This window comes from Cupressus sempervirens, chromosome 4 (assembly GCF_028749045.1).
Source record: "Cupressus sempervirens isolate cs-2001-9-10 chromosome 4, ASM2874904v1, whole genome shotgun sequence".
NCBI lineage: Eukaryota > Viridiplantae > Streptophyta > Pinopsida > Cupressales > Cupressaceae > Cupressus > Cupressus sempervirens.
In genome coordinates this window covers 595,453,986-595,473,371 of record NC_143121.1, presented here as the reverse complement: position 1 = coordinate 595,473,371, position 19,386 = coordinate 595,453,986, and positions in this window count along the sequence as shown.

Genomic DNA, 19,386 nt, shown 5'->3' with positions numbered 1-19,386 from the left:
ACTTTTGACATCCATGATGTTGAGCTAGATCATATACTTCCACTTCGCATAGTTTTCATGGCTTTTGACTTTGTTGCCAAAAGGGTCATGATAGATAATGGATTGTCCTTAAATCTTTTTTCTTTAAAATTCATCAAAAAAGTAGGGTACATCGAGGCTGATATTATAAATGAAGTCATCACTATAAAAGCCTATGACAACTTGGAATGAACCACCAAAGGGACTATCTTATTGCCCATTAGACTTTGCCCAACCACTAAAGAAATAGTATGTCATGTAGTTGACCTTAACCTTCCATATAACATCCTCCTCAATTGACCATGGATTCATTTTATGAAGGTCAATTCTCTCTACATATCACTAGTGTGTCAAATTTCAGCATAATGGCACTAAGATAGCCATCCACACCGATCCTAAACCCTTTGCTTATTGCAATGTGGTAGACGCCTCATAGGATAATCATTGTCCTCGAATCAAGATCGGTAATACCATGGCTAACTCCTTTAGCACTTGCCATGATCTAGATACCATCTTAGGCTCCACTCTTTCCATGGTTAAGATCAATTACCAAGGTTGTGGGGAATATAGTCTTTCATATTTTTTTGTCATTGGTGCTTTACCACTGGACCCACATACTAGAGGACACCCGATCTATATATTAGGGGCCAAAACAAGACACCACTCCCCAACTCACAACACTTGGGCATACCATAGTTACAAATGGGATCCTCAATGGAGAGAAAACAACTCCTAATATTAGCACATGGTTATACAAGGATCCACCTTCAAAAAGTGAAGAGCTTCTTGATCACTTCAAACAAAAATGCTCATGGTAAGATCACATTGCTATCGAGCAATAGGATTATCAAGGAGGTGGTTTAGCCATGAATATTCAAGCATTAGAAATCTTGTTGAAGCCTACAAAAAAGAAAAACATATAGGCTTAGGCTACATAACTCCCCGCAAATGGGAGCACTAATAAGGATGGTCATGCTTTTTCAAAAATCCAAAACAATATCATTGAGGTTGACGAAATTCCTAAGGAAATAGAAAAGAAAGCCTATGATGATATCTTCCTTGATGATCTTATCTTAGGAGCCTCTATTCTATACCAACTATCCCTTAATCTTATAGATCTACCACTCTCTCACCTTGAACTCATTGATTAGGACCAACCAAGTGTTATTAGTGTCAACGAACTCTCCATGGAGCATGTGCTCCTTAGATTCATGGGAGCAAAAACATCACATAAACAACTTCCACCACAATCAATATATGTCTACAAGTTGGATCCAAAGGGTTAATTCAGGGAGGAGGAAATATTTAGTCACAAAATGGGACAAAGAAAAGAAAAGAAAAAAGTTTCCCCTAGTGAAAACTCTTCTAGAGCACCATTGAATCATCCAAAAAATGAAAAGAAAATAAAGGATGTATCCAATGGTGAAAACCTTTCTGAGGCACCAGAAGATGGAGATTTCATCCTTCCCCCACAATATCATAGACCTATAGTGTCATCAATCCTAACAAAGGAAACAAGAATAGCCAATATCAATCTAACAAAGATATCGAGGATCATACACATTGCAACATCTTTACCACCTAAGCAAGTAGAACTTCTCATAGAGGTCCTCTGGGAAAATATTGGTCAATTTGAATGGTCCTACCATGACATGCTAGAGCTAGATCCTAAGTTGGTGCTGAACAATCTAGCCTAGATCCAAAGGCTAAACTAGTCAAACAAAAACTCTGAAAGATGCATCCTAAAGTTGCTTTATTGGTCAAGGAAAAGTTAGAATAACTACTAGATGCAAAGATAATTCACTCAATAGACTATTTAGATTGGCTCTAACATGATACCTACCACCAAATCCTTTGGTGATATAAAGATTTGAATAGACTTCAGAGACCTCAATAAAGCTTGTCTAAAGGATGATTTCCAATTACCAAATATAGACAAGATTATCGATCTCACTGTAGGCCATGAGTGCTTTTATCTCTTATGGATAATTTCTCTTGGTACAATCAAATATAGATAGAAAAGGAAGACCAACATAAGATGGCATTTACCACCCCTTGGGGAACCATTTGTTATAATATGATGCCATTTGGGCTAAAGAATGTTGGGGCAACCTATTAGCGAGCCATGACAGTCATTTTCCATGATCTCATTGAACTGCCTCACAATAGGTGTTTCATAGTCATGCGCTAGGCTTGGCTTAGGAATAATCTATTCAAGCTAAGGACTACTTTTCCCCTAACATGAGGTGCATTTAGATTGTCAACCCAAGGACATATACTTGAAATAGTTGGCACAATATGTGCACTAGGTACCTTGGTGAGTCATTATGCTTGTGTTGCAGGCAAGTAAAAATGCAAAGGAAGGAAACTACACTACTACTGTGGAAAGGAAAATACTAAATCTATGAATGTTGAAAACACAATGACAAGATAACAGAGATTCCATCTTGACTCATCCATTAGACTATTCTCGCAAATGCTGCAGGAATGTTCATGAAGTGTGATGCTATAGGAAGGAATTAACTAGCTACATCTTACTTAAAATACTGGTAATGCTAGTAAAATGAATCTATTCTATCCTAATCTAATCCACCTTCCAAGTGGGCCCCTTTGGTTGGCTTCTCGAATCTACCAACGCAGGATAGAAGCTAAAGAGAACTAATTCATTTCATTAATCAGTCATTACATAATTCAGAATTGTAAAACACAACTGCAACAAACTATGAATCAGTGTTCTCTCTTACTCGATAAAACTTATTAAAAACCAAAAACTAAAAAACTAAAAACTTCACACACAGGAGTCAATCTTGACATATATAGGGAATCTACTCTTTATTACATAACAAAAAAGTAACTATCCTAGGTTAAGTTCGTAGGAGAGAATATAGGAGAACAACTGAAATCGGAAAGGAAGGATAACAAAATTGAGGAGGGAGAAATGAAGTCACGGCATCCGCTTGTTACAACGTAAACAAGGAGAAGGTAATGGCTTGTAAAAGCTCCTCCTTATTCGTTGCCATGTTTCCTAGAGTGTTTATAACTTCCTTTTCGTGGTTGTTCCTTGATGCTCGTTTCTCCTTGAATGTTGTCGGCAACCAACTTCTAGATTCTTTCGATCATCCTTTAATCCTTATCATCAGGTTAGTTATGATATAAGACATATTTGCAAATAAACATCCATCAAACTAAATTCAAGCATAAGAATGCACATTTGGATATTTATATGAAATACTGTATATTAGATATAATTTAGGCAAAAGATGACACAATTTTTCTACCCCATAAATCATCAAAGGTTTATCAAACATAGGCTTATAAGTGTTAAAACAAGGATAAACAGAGTATCACAAAGTATCTTAAACATAACAAAATAAAGGCATTTTCTAGACTCATCATCTGCCCCCTGCTAAACTAATGCTTGCCCTCAAGCATTACACTTCTTTGTCAAAGATCTAAGCTCCCCAACTTCTGTCTTTCCATTTTTGCTACTCTTGAAGGTGTAATAGAATCCTCTAGTCCTTTCCCATACTTCTCGCCTATGGTCTTCCTGCAACTTATCAAGTTTTTCAACATTAATATCATACAGGGGTCATAAAAGCATTGGAGGTTGCATGGTTAAAGGACACCATAGCTCTGGCCTTAGTTGCTTTCCCAGTTCTAAATATCTTGGAACTCTATATAGTGTTGCTTCCAAATTAATAGGACTGTGTGCCTCTGATCTCTTGAGAGAATCAGGTAACCGTGCCCATCTACCTCTTACTTTGATCATAGCTCTCTAGAATGCAAAGTAGGGAAAGTTTTCATATTCGGCATACACTTTAGCTCTCACAGAAAATACCTTCTTTCTAACTTCTGGATTACTTTTCCCATAAGTTAATGTAAACCAGTCTCGAAGCATTTCTTTTGGTTGTTTACTTTCTGCCCTCAAGGGTAAAGGTTTTGTTCTCTCCTCATCTCTGTAATTAAGCAGTTGTCTGTTATAATTCACCTTATTAGACATCCATAACATTAAAGCTTTCAAATGCACATCTCCTATATAGAGCAAAGGATTCCACTTAGTTTTTGCAGGAATGACAAAATTATGAATATACAACTCACACAATAGATTTTGCTGCCATGGTGGTAAGGTTTGATACAACCCATAAAACTCTTGTGCAGTTTTGAATTTTGCATTTACATTTCTGAGGGTTAACATCAACTAAAACAAAAGATATTGTTCTTCCAAACAAAAAGCATATACTCAAGGAGGTGGTCTGCAAGAAACAACTTGATTAGCTAATTTAAGTGCATGTTCCATGTGTTGTTTCTGTCTTTCTAGTTGTTCTTTCAATTCTTCAATCTCCTCATTTTGTGATGTTATGATCTTGCTCATTCTTTTCTTCTCCTCTTTCCATAGTGCTTCAACAAATAAATGCTGTCCATATAATTGGAAAAGGAGTTTTTGCAAGGTGATAGCGTTGTTATCCTCTTCATAATCCTTTTTCTTTTTCTGTTCCTGCCATAGATGTTCTGCCAAACTATTGATCCATGTTGACTTATATGGGACTAAGGCAGTATTTGAATCATGACATTCAGGAACTACTTCATTCTCATGGCTTGAAACACCTGGTAAATCCATTAAGGTTTCATTAATTTCTTGCTCACATGTTGCAGGAGGATTACCAAAAGCTTCTGTCATCTCAGTGTGAAGGGAAGAATGGTCAGAAATTATCTACACAGGAGACTCTGGAGCAGGTGCTTTAGACAATATAGGATTTTTAAAAATCTGCCCTCTCATTCTAGGGCTTCTCCATGAAGGAGTCTCTTCTTGTACTACTATCTTTTTCCTACTTTTATGTTTCGGTATCACTACTATAGGATTAGTTGTTGCAGGAACCTTCTTTGTTTTCTTCTGTTGCTTAATTGCAGGACTAGGTTTTTGTTGAGCAGCAGTTTCTTCTAGTGACTTCCATTTCCTTTTAGCTTGACTAATAATGGGTTTAGGGATATCCTGTTCAGGTGGAGGCACATTCTCTTGAGTGGAAGCAAATTTTGGTTCAATCCCTTGTGCATTTTCTATTTTAGCTCCCTCAATATTTTGTTCTGTAGGCTCACTACTAGGAACTACATTTTCCTCACCCTACCATTCACTAGGGTCAACTTGGGGTTGTAGGGTTTTAAATTTCACAAAGTCATCCCATGTCAAAGGGGATACATCCCTAAGAGACCTTTCTATTAACAACTTAATCAAGGCATGGTGAGTGATAGAATTATCTTTCCCTTTTTTAGTCTCTTCCGCACTAATACAGAGCATATTATACAAAAAAATTGGAAGATTTACAGAAATATTATGCTTTATACAACTAAGCAACTTAAAATGGTGTGCATGTAAGTGAGAAAATTTGCCTTCACAAGTAAAATACCTGATGACATGCATTGTTAGGTCAGGGTATGGAGGCGGCAAAGACAATCTCTTGCACCCCTACTTTGTAACATCCAATGGAGGGTCATGTGGGGTAGTGAATTGGGCCCTTGCTGACCTACCGTCATGCGAGCTCGGATAATGCTCTCCAACAGGAGGTAACCCTATTACTTTTGTAATTTATTCTTCTGTTGCAATTACTGTCAAACCCCACACAGAAGCTTCACCTTCATCAAATGTCTTGGTGAATTCTACAGCTGCTTCTTCATCATATGCTGTTAAATTCAAACAATAACCTAACCACCCGCATGCATTGAATCTTCTTACTAGTTCTACGTTAGAGAGAAACAAAATGTGCTCGACCAACTCTTTTCTCTATAAACCTCCTTCCATTTCTTGATACTTCTTCTGCTACTCCATTTACCTCTCCCTTTTTGAATGCAAACTTCAAAACTCTGCGTTATTTCTCAGATGCTTCACCGCTTTTTTTGGGGAACATTAATTGCCATAACCAATTGTTATGTGCCATAATTAAACTTTAGGTAAAATTAGATCATAAATTTGCATGGAAATCATCTGGAAACATGGTTCAAATGCAATTTTTTTTTAAAATAGGTCACATCATGGCTTAGCATGAAAAATTTGGCACGGAAAAAAATTCATTCAGAAAGTGGGAGTACAATACTTGACATGGCATACTTATGGCAAAAAGTTCTCATTAATAAAGGTTAATGCCAAGATTTTTGAAAATCATCACAGTTAATTAGGCATGTCATTATATAGTATGACACTCCCTTGCCCCTTGCTAATTTTACGACAAGTGTCCTCACTTGTCAGACTAGTATGGGTGAGGGACTGGAAGATGTCATAATTATACAGACTATGCAATATTATATATAATTAACAAAATCTGCAAACTTATAAATGAATAATAGTTTGAAAATGTTTATACCTATCAAGTGGATTGTCGCATGCTCCAAAAAAAAGGTGGTAGAAATAATGTAAACTGCAACATCTATCAGCATGTGCAGATTTGATTGAAAACACAAAAACTTAAGTATGTAGAAAGTGAGTGGATGGAAGATTAAGAAATGGAGTGGGGTGGGTGGATGGAAGATTAAGATATGAATGGAAAGAAATATCATGAAAAGAAAATGGACTTTATGTGAACATAAAGTTATTATTATGGACATGCAAATTAGAATTAATGTTGAAGAGGAGCAGGCGGAAGGTTTTCACCTTCTGCTGTAGGAAGAGATACTTGAGTTGTTGTTGGATCTAGTTGTTCGAACTATTGCATGAATTTAGCTTTTGTTTGAGGTTGTTTGTAAAGTTTAAGTCGATGACCGTTGATCAGCATTTTGAAAGGCACATCATCAATTGTGGTTAGTTGAACTATTCCATTGTCAAAGACATGGATGATTTGATATGGTCCTAACCATCGCACTTGCAGCTTCCCTGGCATATCCTTAAAGCAAAAATCATACAATAATGCCCAGTCACCAACTTTGAACTGTTTGTTGAGGATATGAGAATCATGCCAATATTTTCTCTATTTTTGTACCAGTTCAGTGTGTTCTAAAGTGGTCTTGTGCATTTCATCCAAAGAATTAAGATGTAGGAGGCATTCTCTTTGTGCTACAGGAAGATCAATATCTAAGGTCAAGGCTATTCTTAAAGTCTTGTGTTCAAATTCAATTGGAATCATTGCCACTTTCCCATACAAAAGCTCAAATGATGTGAATCCAGTAGTGGTTTTCCAAGTTGTTCTATAAGCCCAAATAGCTTCTTGTAATCGGCTGGTCCAATCCTGATGATGCAAATGGACAATTTTAATTAGAATATTTTTTAGCTTACGGTTGGTAACTTCTGCTTGTCTATTGGCTTGTGGATGATAAGGACTAGATTTGAAATGCCTGATGTTATACTATTTCATCAATTCTGAAATCAAGTTGGAAGTAAACTGTGTGCCTTGATCAGTAGCCAATTCTTTAGGAACTCCATAGCATGTAAAAATCTCTTCATACAGGAATTCGGCAACTTTTTCATCACGGGCATGCTTCATAGCCTTAACCTCAACCCATTTGGTTAGGTAGTCAGTACAAACTAGAATATAAGACTTCCCATTGGATGGAGGATCAATAGGACTGATAAAGTCCATTCCCCATTTGTCAAATGGTGTTAACACCACTTGAGGATTCAGAAGCATTTCATCTGTTTTGGTTGGGCGACCCATTCTTTGGCATTGGTCACAGTTCCTTGTATAATCGATTGCATCTTTATGAAGGGTAGGCCAATAGTAACCAGTGGATAAGATTTTGAAAGCTATTCTTTTGGCTGCAAAATGTCCTTCGTAGGGCTCATTATGACATGCATGCAAAATATCATATGTCTCATCTTCTCTTACACATCTGCGCATAACTTGATCAGGTCCAGTATAGAACATAAAATTGTCTATCCATGAGAAATAGAAGCTTTTCTGTATGAGAAACTTTCTCTCCTTATAAGAAAAATGCGTTGGTGTCTTATTAATTGCAATGTAGTTAGCAATATCTGCATACATGGAACTTTAATAGTAATATGAAACAAATGTTCATCTGGAAATGCATCATCTACTAGAGTAGTATCAGTATCATGATGATTGATTCTTGACAAATAATTAGCTACGACATTTGTTTTTCTAGGCTTATCCACTATGGTTATGTTAAATTCTTGTAACAATAGTAACCATCTTGCTAACCTACCAGTTATAGCAGGTTTGTTCATGAGATATTTGATTGCTGCATGATCAATATGAACATAGATAGGATAACATGTGATGTAATGCCAAAATTTATTTAGAGCATAGACTACTGCTAACAATTCTTTTTCAGTCACTGTGTAATTCAGTTCTAGACCATGAAGACTCTTACTGATACAATAAATGGCATTCTCAAGATTTGAGTGTTTCTGTGCTAAAACTACACCTATGGCATAATCAGAAGCATGGGCTATGGTCAAAAGTTGCTTAAGTTGTAGGAAAGCTTTATCACACTTACGTGTCCAATTGAATTCATCTTCTTTTGTGAGGAACTTGTACAAGGGACTAGCTATTTTACTAAAGTCTTTTATAAAACGCCTGTAATATCTAGCATGTCCCAAAAAAGATCTGATATCTTTTAGTTTAGTGGGTATGGGTAATGTTTTAATTACCTCAATTTTAGCTAGGTCCACTTGTATACCTGCAGTAGATATGAAATGACCGAGTACCACACCCTCTTGCATGAGCATGAAACACTTTTCACTATTTAGTGCCAAGTTATGTTCTTGACATCTTACCAAAACTTTTTGAAGATTTATCCCTGCTTCTTCAAAAGTAACTCCAAATGTTGTAAAGTCATCCATATAGATTTCTATACAATCATGTGATATATCAGCAAAAATACTAATTACAGCCCGTTGAAACGTTGCAAGATCGTTACAAAGACCAAATGGTAAAATAGAGTATGCAAAAGTACCCCATGGATAGGTAAATGTAGTTTTGTCTTGGTCTTCAGGAGCAATACTGATTTGAATATAGCCACTGTATCCATCTAAAAAGAAGTACTTCTTTCCGGCTACTGTATCCAAAACTTGATCTATGAAGGGTAAGGGAAAATAATCCTTTTTAGTAGCCTTATTCAACTCCCTATAATCTACACAAATTCTCCATTTTCCTCCTTTCTTAGGTACTATAACCAGTGGTGATACCCATTTACTATCAGATATAGGATAGATAAAGCCAGCATCAAGCAATTTCTGCAATTCTGTTTTGACTATTTCTCTGAGGCTTGGATTTATCCTCCTCTGAGGTTGACGAAGTGGTAGACAATCTTCATTAATGTATATCCTATGGGTACACAGTGTAGGGCTTAATCCTTTCATATCACCATAATCCCAAGCAAAAGTCTTATCATGCTTCTGAAGCAATTCTTTTAATTGTTTCATCTGTACAGATGTCAATTCGGGGTTAACATGTAGTTTATGGCCTTTACTCAGTTCAATAGGAATAGTGGATTTTACCATAGCAATTTCAGAGATTGGGCTTCCTTCTAATTCATGGGGAAGTAGTGAAAAAATATTTTTAGGTTCCTTAAGTAAAGTACAACTTGTATCACACTCCTCATATGTAATCAATTCTAATACAGAGCTTTCAGACACATCTTTTCCTACCACACAGGTGTTGGTAAGGATGCTCTAGATTACTGAATCTTCTTTTTGCAACTTTAGAAAATATTTCCTATGTAACATCATAAGTTGTACTATGGAATTTATCTCTTCTTCTTCATCTCCTAAATCTAGCCAAAAAGATGTACTCAAATCTAGTAATGGTTGTGCAGGAGGATATAGATCAAATTGCTTGGTTGCTTGGCCATTTGATATGGTCATGTTCCTTGATCTGCAATTTATGTTTGCATCAGCTGTGGCCAACCATGGTCTACCTAGAATGACAGGATAGCCAGATAGGTTTACTTTAGGGGACAAAATCATGAAGTCCACAGGATATTCTAGGGAATCTAAGGTCACAACAATATTTTCTATCATTCCATCAGGAATGACAATGGAACTATCTGCAAGCTGCAGAATAGTTGGTGTGGGTCTTAATCCTTCTATTTGTAACTTCTTCATGGTTTCTTTAGTCATCACATTTATAGCAGCTCCCAAATCTATTAAGGCATTTTTAAAAAATTGACCATTTATGCTAACACTTACTACTAGACTCCCTGGGTCAGAATATTTTGGTGAAATCACTCTTCCTAACATGATATCAGCTAAATGTCCAACAACATGAACTGTGGTAGGATCCTTCTTCTTCCTTCCAAGTTTCTTTAGACAAGCTTCCCTTATAGCTTTTTCATAAGTAGGAATGTCCTTAATAGCTTGAAACAAAGGTATTTGGACATGCATATTCTTTAACTCATTAACAATGTCAAAGGGTTGTTCCTTTCTTTGTTTAGGTTCCTTTTGTATTAGTTGGTTTGGAAAAGGAGGCTCTACTACTGGTTGAACTGGTATTGGTATGGTAACATTAGTTGGGTCAACATATTCATCAACCAAAGGTTCTGATGTTGCAGGAGAGTCTGATACTTCAGTTATAAGAGGTGGCTTTGGTGCTGGTAAGGTCATTCCAGATCTCAAATGTATATCTGTGACATCTAGGGCATAAGCAGGGTACTGCTGGGTATCGACACTATACATGGGCTATTGTGGTTGGCTATTTGGATTTGGCTGAGGCTGTGCAGGTAGCTGTGTTTTCTTTTGAGGTCCATTATTTGCAGGTGGTGGCATTAAAGCAGGTTGTTGAGCTGGAGGGGGTAATTGTGGAGCACCAATATTTTGGTTAGGCCATTGTTGAGATCCCTTCCATTGGTTTGGAGATTTACAATTCCCTTGGGGTGCTTGCCATTGGTTCTGGGGCCATTGGTTATTCTGCTGGTTAGGCCAAGGTTGTTGGAAATTTTGAGACCATTGAGACTGTTGTGGGTTATTTTGCCCAACATTATTCCAATTGGGTTGGTTTTGTGGAGAACCTTGGGTATTGCGGTTTTTCCATTGATTACCATATGAATTTGAATTTTGCAAGGGGTCTTGAGGCATACCTTGATGTTGAGCCCATGGTAAGCGTTGAGCAACAAAGAATACTTGCTCATTATCCCCATCTATCTTTACATATTCAGTTGGAAGATGATGGTTCTCCATGCTCGCAACCAATTTATAGTGGCAATCCTTCTTTTGCTTTCGACAATCACGACAATACTCAGCTAGTTGTAACTCAACCTCTGCTTGCTTCTTCTTTGCAGTCATTGTATCCAACTTTTTAGTGACATCATTACTAATGTCTTGTTTGAAATCTGACAATAAATTGGATATTTCAAGTTTTGAAATGCCTTAACTAATTCCTTTTGTAACTGTAGAATGGGGTCCTTGACCTTTCTTCATGGTTGACCTTGAGTAGTTTTGACATATCTTTTTGAGGTCATCCCATTGAGCTTGATATACATCTCCACTGGCCATCAGGTCCAATGCTTCCAAACAGTCTTCATTCACTCCTCTTAGAAAGACTAGTTTTTGGGAATCTTCAGACAATGTGTGCTAAGGATTCTTTTGTAGTGTATATAAAAATTGAGAAACATAGTCTTCTAATGTCTCCTCCTCCTTCTGTGATATCCTAAAAATATCATCTCCTCTTGTACCAGATGCTTTGCAATATTCTTTATATTTTTCCAAAAACAAGGCTTGCATTTCATCCCAATTCACAGCTGCATTGGCTCCTAAGCCCATGAACCATCGTAAAGTTGATTCTTTCAATGTGGCTAGAAATAATTTAAGCTTATGGGCATCAGTGTTGTAGTCAAAAGTATGACAAAGGATGTCGAACTCAAACAAGAAGGTATCAGGGTCTTCAGTTGCAAGGCCATAGAACTTCGAAAAGCAATGGGAGGTATATTCTTGAGATTGGCATTGGTTATGAGACTTGGAAGTGGAAATGGAAAAGTGGGTTGTTCCATGACTGGTGGGACTAGATTATGAGGTTGCTGCTAAAAAGGAATGTTAGGCACTGGATGATTAACAACTGGTGGATTCAAGGTAGTGTTATTGAGAAGACTGGTCAATATTTCAGTGAAAGGTTGGAGACCAGATATATCTAGGGATTCAGCTCTTGATGATGATACTGTGGGGAAAACAGGACTTGCATCTTCAAAGGGCAACTCAACTTCTTCTTCAACTTCTTCATTCAAATTAATAGATCCTTGTGGAAGAAATCTACCATATTCATCTCGTCGTCTTCCTCTTTGATGCATGCAACTAAAATTTTCACACTGGTAAAAAGAACTTAATCTAAGAACTATGACTCAAAAATGCTCCTAGCTTGACACCATCCCCGACAACGGTGCCAAAAATGAACCGCCTCACAATAGGTGTTCCATAGTCATGCGCTAGGCCTGGCTTAGGAATAATCTATTCAAGCTAAGGACTATTTTTCCCCTGCCATGAGGTGCATTTAGATTGTCAACCCAAGGACATGTACTTGAAATGGTCGGCACAGTATGTGCACTAGGTACCTTGATGAGTCATTATGCTTGTGCTGCAAGAAAGTAAAAATGCAAAGGAAGGAAACTACACTACTGCTGTGGAAAGAAAAATACTGAATCTATGAATGTTGAAAACACAATGACAAGATAACAGAGATTTCATCTTGACTCATCCATTAGACTATTCTCGCAGATGCTGTAGGAACGTTCATGAAGTGTGATGCTATAGGAAGGAATTAACTAGCTACATCTTACTTAAAATACTACTAATGCTAGTAAAATGAATCTATTCTATCCTAATCTAATCCACCTTCCAAGTGGGCCCCCTTGGTTGGCTTCTCTAATCTACCAATGCAGGATAGAAGCTAAAGAGAACTAATTCATTTCATTAATTAGTCATTACATAATTCAGAATTGTAAAACACAACTGCAACAAACTATGAATCAGTGTTCTCTCTTACTCGATAAAACTTATCAAAAACCAAAAACTAAAAAACTAAAAACTTCACACACAGGAGTCGATCCCGACATATATAGGAAATCTACTCTTTATTACATAATAGAAAAGTAACTATCCTAAGTTAAGTCCGCAGGACAGAATATAGGAGAACAACTGAAAGTGAAAAGGAATGATAACGGAATTGAGGAGGGAGCAATGAAGTCGCGGCATCCGCTTGTTACAACGTAAATGCAGAGAAGGTAATGGCTCGTAAAAGCTCCTCCTTATTCGCTGCCATGTTTCCTAGAGTGGTTATAACTTCCTTTTCGTGGTTGTTCCTTGATGCTCCTTTCTCCTTGAATGCTGTCGGCAACCAACTTCTAGATTCTTTCGCTCATCCTTTAATCTTTATCATCAGGTTAGTTATGATATAAGACATATTTGCAAATAAATATCCATCAAACTAAATTCAAGCATAAGAATGCACATTTGGATATTTATATGAAATACTGCATATTAGATATAATTTAGGCAAAAGATGACATAGTTTTTCTACCCCATAAATCATCAAAGGTTTATCAAACATAGGCTTATAAGTGTTAAAACAAGGATAAATAGAGTATCACAAAGTATCTTAAACATAACAAAATAAAGGCATTTTCTAGACTCATTACTCATCCATAAAACTCTTGAAGATTATGTGGATGACATTTTAGTCAAGTCTCTTAATGCCCTTGATCACTTATCTCACCTTGAGGAAGTGTTTGATTAGATAGCTAAGTATTGTCTGATGCTCAACACTAGGGTTCATTATGTCACGATGTGGAATTGGGATCGACCCTAAAAAAGTCAAGGCCATCATGGATATGTCTTCTTCCAAGACATATCTCACAACTAGTTGTTGAGAGAGTGACACTAATCTACTAGTTGTGAGACAAATCCTCACAAAATTATATAACTATACTCTCATTTTCACTATCATGTTCCCCAAATCTTCTAGTCTTTACAAGGAATTGTCAGTTTTGGGATGATTAGCACTTTGTTTTCTTCAAAATTTAGTTAGATAAATTTCTATATTTCATCAAGGAGATTGGTTTATGTTGGCTTTGGTCTAATGGGTTCCCCAATGATTTGGTTATACTATATATCTAGTTATAATTCGCAAAAGTCCAACTATTCCAAAAATCCACAAAAAAAATCCGAAAACATTGAAAAATATCTGCAAAAATAATCCAAAAAAATCAGAAAATATCTACATAAACAATCCAAAAATATTTATAAAATTTCAAAACCCAAAAAATAGTTTCTTCCAACAATGGAATAAACTTTTTGTTATCTTCATTCCAATATTTACGAATATTTATCTTCCCAATGATCCAATATTTTCAAGTTTATCTAGTGTTTGCATATAATTGCTACTCCTTCAGACAGGTTTTGTGTACCTCGACTAGGTTTATATGAAAATGTTGGTGAGGCCCCAAGCTAATGTTTTCCAAAGTTCTTTTTGAAACAACACATTTTAAAAAAATAAATAGTCATTTGAGATGAGGAATAAGCCAAATAAAAAAAATCCACTACTACCTTTTATTTATTAAAATGTTCATTGCTTACAAACTATCCAAACAACAAACACATGAACACTTGTTTAAAAACACCTTCACACAAACATCATAAACAAGGTAAAACACACTACAAAAAAAACAAACACATGCTCATTGAGCACCCCCTCATAGAGGTGGAACATTCAGGTTTCTTGCAAAGGGCATTCCCACTTGCATAGTCCTAGATAATGACACCTTGGAGTCATCCTCACACCTACCTAGACTATATCCATTGGCATTTAGATGTTACCATGCCTCAAGAGAGTGTTTATCTACTCCATAAACTATTTCTTAGAGTATAGCACTCCTCTCCTTTACTCCAAAGGGATCGCTTGGTGATATAATCCCATGTAGTATGTTTCCTCTTGCGCCACTTTCACAAACTATTCCATGACATCTTTCATTTTCGTCTATAGTCTTTTTGCCCCTAGAATAGTTACTATCCTTTGCGTAATATCATGTTCTCTTTCATATCTATTCACTATCATTTTCATTGTCTCCCTCTCATGCTTCACCATATTCATTTGATTTTGATACCATGTAATACATGCATTACTTGCATTTAGTTGTTCTTGTGCTCCTTGTGATAAACTATTGGTCTGCACCACTGTCTCCCTAAATGCTTCCACTTGTGAATGCAGTAGAACCAATTTATTCTAGATCCTTTCCACAAAAACTCTCTTAATAGCTAATGACACTTCCATAGTCTCTTCCCATACTTGTTTAGAAAATAACATTATTTCCAAGCATTTGACTTTTGCCTATGCATCATCCTCTCATGCTCTTTCAATTAGGCCTTGAAAGAACTTCACTTATTTCTCCACCTGATCACCCCATTATTTTTCCACCACAAGTAATTCCTCCATCACCACTGTAGCATCATGTGCCACTTGTACTAGAGCATCAGATTTCAACACTCAAAATGGCTAAAATGTAGACAACACTAGGTAACCCTTTTGTTCCTTAGAGCTCTACATCATGGCCCCTAGAATGCTTTTTCCCTTCCTCCATAAGGTTTCTATTAAATACATTACAGATCTTTGTTCCCCTTTTGGTAGAGTCCCTTCTATAGATGGATGATCTTCTATACTTGTTCCCTTTGATAGTACTCTTGCACCCAGAGGATACATCTTCTTTTCATTTTCCCTCCTTTCTATTCATTGCATCACACCTTCTGCTAATAGTTGCAACAAGGTCAAATCTTCTTCTCCCTCTTCTACCTGATCCTACACTAGATTGATTTGGCTAACATCCATTGCTTCTTGCTCACACTGCCACATGCTTTGATAAGGAGATGTTTCCCTCCCTTCATGTTGGCTCCTCTTTATGACCTATTTCTATCTCCTTGGCCACTTTCTATTTGCTTGGATTTTTTTTCCTCTTCACTCCATCCCCTCGTTCCTCCTTCTACCACTTTTGGCTTTTGCTAGGCTTTCTCTTGCAATTTTTCCATTGATACTTCATAAGGATCAAGTTTTTACTCACACTTCTCTTATGCTTTGAAAGACACTCAACTCACTAGTCTTTCATCATGTTCACTCACCTTTTATAGAACCAACAACATTCTCCGTAACTTTGATTACATGTTATCAATATCTTCAGCAAGATCCAATATCCACCATCATAATAGTCAAGTTGAAAACCACCTCCGTCTTGCACACACCTCACCTCCCCAATAGTAATATTATATTATATCCTATCTCTTTCTACTAGCTTCTCATCTTAAGCTTTTCATCCCCTCTATCTCTTCATCCTAATCCTTTTTCTATATCTCCTCATCCTTAACTTTTCATCTGCTATATCCTCATCCTGAGATTTTTTAGCTATCCCCTCGTTTGAAGCTTTTCTCACTATCTCCTCATCCTGATCTTTTATCACTATCTCCTCATCCTAAAATTTTCATCTTCTATCTCCTCATCCTAAGATTTTTTCACTATCTCCTCATCCTAATCTTTTTTCACTATCTCCTCATCCTGAGCTTTTCCCACTATCTCCTCATCTTGATATTTTCATCCACTATCTCCTCATCCTAATCTTTTTTTTCTATCTCCTCATCCTGAGCTCTTTTCACTATCTCCTCACCCTTGAGCTTTTCATCTGTTATCTTCTCATCTCAAGTTTTCCACTTGCTATCTCCTCATCCTAAGCTTTTCATCCACGATCTTCTCACCTTGAGCTTTTCTCCCACTATCTTCTCATCCTAAGATTTTTATTCACTATCCCCTTTGTAAATATCATGTTCAATTTATTGTACATCCTCCAAGGTCATTCCTTCTCCTAGGCCCATTGTACACACCTTATTTCTCTCATATCAGTGCATGTTTTGATCACAAATTGTAGTTCTCTTGGTTAGATGCTTCAACAAATCCGTGTATGAGATCTCTTGTCATCAAAGTGTTTTCCTCAAAGGTTCTGATTGTCTATCTCATTCTAGTTCCTGATACTACTGATAGATCCTTGCAGGATGCATCTTTCCTCTCATTTGATCTTGGTCTCTCAGTATCTAGACCTACCGATCTCTTTACCAAAAGGTTACCTTTTTTTCATGGATTTACATTTTCTTTTGATTTCTTTTCTTTTTGGGATTTCCATATTTGGTTCTTAAAGTATATATTCAAAGAAATTGTATTTTTCCCTCCTCAAGGTCACCATAATCTTCTATATCATGGTTTGCTGTGAATGGGCCAATTCAAGAGAAAGGTTTTGATCAGGCCTTTTTCATCTTCTTTTCTACTTGTGAGTTAGTCAGATATGACCCTTTCATATTAAAAACATGTGATCACTTGTGCTTACATGGTGCACTTGGGAAATATCATTTCATTATGGGTTACCTAGTATCATTTCCATTCTGCTTCCTTCGAGATTCATGTGGGATACTAAGGCAATCCTTGTGTGTTTGTTTCGAGTCAATCCTATTTAATATTGGTGAAAAGGCATTGATGCTCTTGGTAACCTTGGCATATATCCAATATTTCTATATCAAAATAAGTGTTCAACTACATGGTGGTGCTCCCCTTTGGAATACCCCACACTCAAGCTTCATGAATTCTTTCACACCTCACTTCCATTGGTAACACAAGCCTTTTTTTCCACATCCTATCCAAGCCTCTCCTCCAATCAGTCCTATGATCATGATCCAGCATATCTATCAATCCCATAGTATCCCAAGTCCTCCATCTCCTTTTCACCTCCTATGTCACTCACCCTCTAATCCCCACCCCAATTCCTTCACAAGGCCTTTGTCATCTTCTCCTAAAGTGGGAGTATGCATCCATATTAATCCTCTCTTTGCCAATCTAACTTCTCCCTCTTACACCTGGACTTATTGTACCTTTTCAAGAAATCATCGTGCCTCTTTTTCTTTCCCTACTGCCCTTTTGAGGGGGCATCACATAGCCCATTCTCTCCTCTTGTACTCAAGAATAGGAGAACCATATTGCCTTAAAAATATTTCTTTTTGTCATCTAATTTCAAACTTCTTTGAAATAGTATTGTTCCAACACTACCTCAATGAGGGGCAAAATGTAGACACCTAAATCAGATTACATCGTTTAAGTAATTTTATTTAGTCATCTCCTAAGGAATCATTGATTAAGTATTTAACATTTAATTAAACTACCCGAGTTAATTAATCCAATTAATCAATTATAGCCCAATTGATAAAATCAAATGATTACCCAAAATTAATTTAGCAATAAAATTCCTATTCTTCTATTAAAATTAATTAATGCATAAATTTTTTTAATTTAATCCCAAAAATCACCTTTGATTTAATAAATCATTTTAAATCAATTCCCAACCCCTAACTATACCCAAATCCCTATCATTAGCTAAATCCAACCCATTGACCCATGCCAACCTTGCTTAACCAACTAATTAACCTAACTCATAAATGCTAGCCCACTTGCATCCCTCTAATATGCCACTTGTACCCTAATGCCCTAAGCTATGCCTAATCCCTTCCCTAAGCACGTGCACAACTTTAACCAAGGGTTAAGAAAGTCTTAAACCAAACCAAAGTCAAAGTCCTATCCTATCCCTCTTGCATTCCTATCCAAGAGCCTTAAAGGCTCTTACATGACTTGAAGGCTCCTTAAATGCCTTTAACACCAATTTTCCACACTCATCTTCCCTCATCCTCCCTTATCCTCCCTCATAACTTCCTTTGAACACCCATCTTGACCCTCTTCTCTATCTAATCCGCTTGTGGCACTTGTCACAAGGCTAGAGCTCTGAAGAAGCACAATCCATGTGCTCTCTTTTCCTTGCATCCTAGCCCTCCTTAACCAATTCACCTTCCTTGTATCCTGACCCTCCATCTCACCACCCCTTGGCCTATAAATAAAATCCTTTCCCTTAAAAAGTCATAATCAACTTTCATGCAAACTTATAATGATCCATCAACCACCACAGCATAACCATTTACATCCTCACCATGTCAAAATCCACACACCTCCATTGTTGAATCCTTCATCCACCTCTACACGTGATCACTTACCACTTGCATCTTGAGCATATGTGAGCACAAATCTCTCAATCATTGGACACATTGACACCATCAAAGTCACACTTGGGGAGCCTACCATTCTTGGCTTGCCTGTCTCAAATATGTTTCCTTCAACTTATCATGATGTAATGTTTAATTTCATTTAGTCTGTAAATGTTTAGTTACAATTCTAAATATTTCTTTGCATACTAGTTTAAATAAAACTCTACAAGTATAGTCAATTGGCTTGACCTATAATGGTATTATCTAAAGGAGAGAGAATCCCAGGGATTCAAAAAATTCATACATAGAATCGAGAGAAAAGAAAAAGAGAAAAAGAAAGACTCATTTGAGAACAAACAATGTATACATGGAGAATAAAATTACTA